The 3,573-nt window shown below is 48.3% G+C and overlaps 1 long non-coding RNA gene across 1 annotated transcript; it reads right to left on the minus strand.

The window, feature by feature from the left end:
• Nucleotides 1–1,877: 1,877 nt before the first annotated feature.
• On the minus strand, nucleotides 1,878–3,235 carry LOC123081699 (uncharacterized). Its single transcript, XR_006438768.1, has 2 exons — nucleotides 2,699–3,235; nucleotides 1,878–2,609 (listed from the first exon to the last, which is right to left on the minus strand). It is a non-coding gene; the product is annotated as an uncharacterized lncRNA (long non-coding RNA).
• Between the last annotated feature and the right edge of the window lie 338 nt (nucleotides 3,236–3,573).

The raw sequence follows: 3,573 nt of genomic DNA on the forward strand, positions 1-3,573 counted from the left end.
TTCAAGGGGGACCCTACTGCTGTTGCCCACACTTGTCGAGCCACCACGTCGCCGTGCACCAACTGAACTGTTCTGGCTAGAGATGCCATTACGACGACTTGATTCTCCCCGAGATGTTGCACCCGCCATCCTAGGTCCAAATGCCTGCTCAAGCACATCAACTTGCAGCCTCACATGAAAATTATCTTTCTCTTTATGCCTAACAAACGTGGTAGCTAGCTCTTCATCATTACTAACTGTCACCCAATTCTTTTCCCCATCATAGTATTTGTATACCACTTCATCAAGCAAACCCCAAGGATATTGGCTACAAATTACCTCCCCAAATTGTCTAAAACTCCAATTACTAGCCATTGGCAACCGATAATCAAAACCTCATTGGTATTTCTTCTTATCCTTTGCATTGAACATGTACCGGTCCCTTCTAATGTGCACCATGAAAGCAAACCGCAACTCCATCCTAACCGGCGAAAAACAGAGACGCAATCAGCACACTAATTGGGCAAACCTACTCGAATCGAGTGTTCAAATGCACAACTAAGCTCAATCTAAACAAGAGGCGAGACTTACCCCTCGGGAACCCAGTCGTGGATGCGGCGGATCTTCGGCCCAATGCCTGCCTCGCCAAATACTCCGGGGTCGCCGCTGCTCACCATTTCGCCCTAGGGTTCTTCCTCCTAGTTCAAATAGCTCCAGCAGCCCCCCACCTTTGAGCGCTCCGGCCGGGCGCACGGAAGGAGGCCGCGCCACGAATCGAGCAGGTGGCGGGCGCCCCACCCGTGGCGTCGCAGGAAGGTGATGGGCGTCACAATGAGCCGTGGAGCGTAGGCGCAGGGAGGTAGCGGCGGAGCAGGCCGTGCAACTGGTGGCGGGGCAGGTGCTAGCCGCGGCGCAGGTGGCGGCGGCGGCAGCGCAGGACAGCCGGCCGGGCGGATGGGTGTGAGCTAGAATGATTTGGGGATTTAGTTGCAGGGGCCTACATGTCAGCTCCGGACCCACGTCCACGCGGTCCCACGTGTAAGCTCTGGACCCACAACTACTAACGCCGGCGGACGGAATGGACTCAAATATGGCCGTTTGGCCTCGTCGTAGTTGCTGTGCTCGGACTAGGGGCAAAACTGAGGACAATTTGCATCTGAGGGCAAAACTGAGCACATGGATTCTGTGTAAACATAAATATAATTTCCAAAAGCAATATAAATTATTTTTAAATAGTGCCAATCATGGCATTGGAGATTGGGCAAGAACTAATATACACAATAAGTAAAATAAGATTTCAGAGATCCTCACACTTTTGTGTATAATAAACTAAAGTACTCAGGCTCATCGCTTCTGGTAAACAATTGCCTCCTTTGTTTAGGCTTCAGTTGAGAGATGCGACAACATAACCTTTCCGGCGCGCTTACAAAAGTGTAACAATATATCAGTCACCACTAACTTGGCAATGCGCCGGCACTTTTGTAAACGAAGCAAGTTATAACAAACAAATTGGAACTGAAACAATAAAAGTAGATAGCATACCTTCACAGAGTGCTCTTGATCTGATACAGCTATTTTCTGCCCAATAACTGAAACTCTTAATTAACATTCTTTAACTCCGCTTATTTGTCAGTAATGCTCTAAGAGCCCGCCACCTTAGGGTCTTCCTTCTTAATCTTAGTCTCTGTAGATTCATTCAGTGATAAGCTTGAGGTTCTAGCTTCTTCCTTTTGAGGGCACCTTATCTTTGTTCTTTACTTTTAGACCCACCTTATCTTTTGCCCCTTCACAGAAGCATCTCTTACAGTATCACCAGTAATTGTACAGAAGTGCTAGTATAGAAAAAAAGGCCTATGGTTTGTAGAGCATGCAGTGTATATTTTAATGGTTCAGAAGAATAATAAACTCCACCACTATCATGTATCAACATTTGCCTGATGTTTGTCTCACAAATCCATAGACATAACCACCAAAGACATTTAGGCAAAGTGCTAATTAGCACGCAAAATCCGTTATATTACGAACCGAGCACAACCTAGTAGTTCGTCATGGCAGGTGAACATCTCAAGTTCTCAACCATTTGTCTCGATCGGCATCTGACCACCTTCTTCGCCTTATAATTTCTTGATGTGTGTCGAGCTTCCTAACTCGTAAGAGACGTGACTTCCCATTTTTTACTGTGTATGACAACAAGAAGCAAACAAGCCATTTAAGTTTGTGTCGAACATAGTATGTGATTCCCATACACACCAAAGGTACATGGCATTTCTATCACTACGTAATACATTATTAACCACTTGGATCACAAGACTGGAACAACAAACAAGAGTCGCTGATAATTAGCTAAACAAATTGAAACGAACCTCTCTAACGGTCTTACCATGGCTGTCATATATGACTGCTTCCATAGAAGAATTATCCTCCACTACCTCCCCCTGCCTGCCTCCTCCTTTTGATTTGTAGTCTAAAATTGATTTATTGTCGTCTAAACAAAAAAATTCAGTAAAAAAACTCAACAGAGGAAATAATAGTGCCCACATCCACTCTCCTCCGGCTCGTCACCATCTTCCTTTCCCCCCTCTTCTTCATCAGGCAATGGGACGATGCCTCCATCGCTTCATTGCCGTAAGCTATCACAGGACGCTTACAGGAAATCAAGCACCGGAACATTGGTAAGGAAGGGTGCAGTCGTACAGAGGATAGGACGAGAGGAAAATACCTTGACGGTGCTCGGGAAGCAATTGTAGATGTAGTTCTTGTGATCTTGTCCATCCAAAACTGTAAGTTCCCGATCCAGAGCGTGCTGACCTTGCTGGCCCCAGCGTGTGTTTGCGTCGGGTAGCCGGACTGCCATAGTTCGCACCCTGGAGAGGCGGGTGGCCAACTGCGGCGGCGACGTGCCCTGCATCTGAGACGGGGGCAGCGCTTGCGCCTGCTGGTGCGCCGAGTGGCGGCTGATGGGGGTGCGTCTGCGACGCCAAGCTGCGCAGGTGGGGAGATGAACCCTAGCATACGGTCAGGGGTGGAGGAGATGGATAGGGTGGAGGGGAGACGACACCACAGCGGGCTGTGGTTCGTCCTACAGCGGCGACCCTAACTACGGCAGCAAGGCAAGGCACCATGCCATCGACGAAGAAGGGGTGTGGGGGCAGGGCGGGGCGGCAAGGATTTTACTCGGCAGAGAGGAAATGGGGGAGGAGGGGGTTGCGATCTTGCGGGAGATGAGACGTGGGAGTTGTGGGAAGCAGGTGGTTGTTTTGATTCTTTCGTTGTTTCACCTTGCGTAGGATCCCTTCGATCTTTTTTAGCGCGGGGTAGTACGAGGGAAGTCGAATTATCAGGACGTTCGATTCTAGTAGAGATGTTGATTGATGCAGAGGCCAAGGGTCTTTAACCTCTGCTTCCAAAAAAATACCCTTATACGGCGGCGAAGCGATGAGCTGCAAAGAGTTCCAGAGAGAACTGGACACACGAGAAGAAGAGAAAAAAAGTTATCATCACCAAAATCACACACGTACATTTTTTGCTACCACGCGTCACCCATGTGTCAAATTCTTGTAAATAGCGGTGCAGACAAGTTTGACCAATAAAGAA

The sequence above is a fragment of the Triticum aestivum genome, chromosome 4A (genome assembly GCF_018294505.1).
Source record: "Triticum aestivum cultivar Chinese Spring chromosome 4A, IWGSC CS RefSeq v2.1, whole genome shotgun sequence".
NCBI classification, from domain to species: Eukaryota; Viridiplantae; Streptophyta; class Magnoliopsida; order Poales; family Poaceae; genus Triticum; species Triticum aestivum.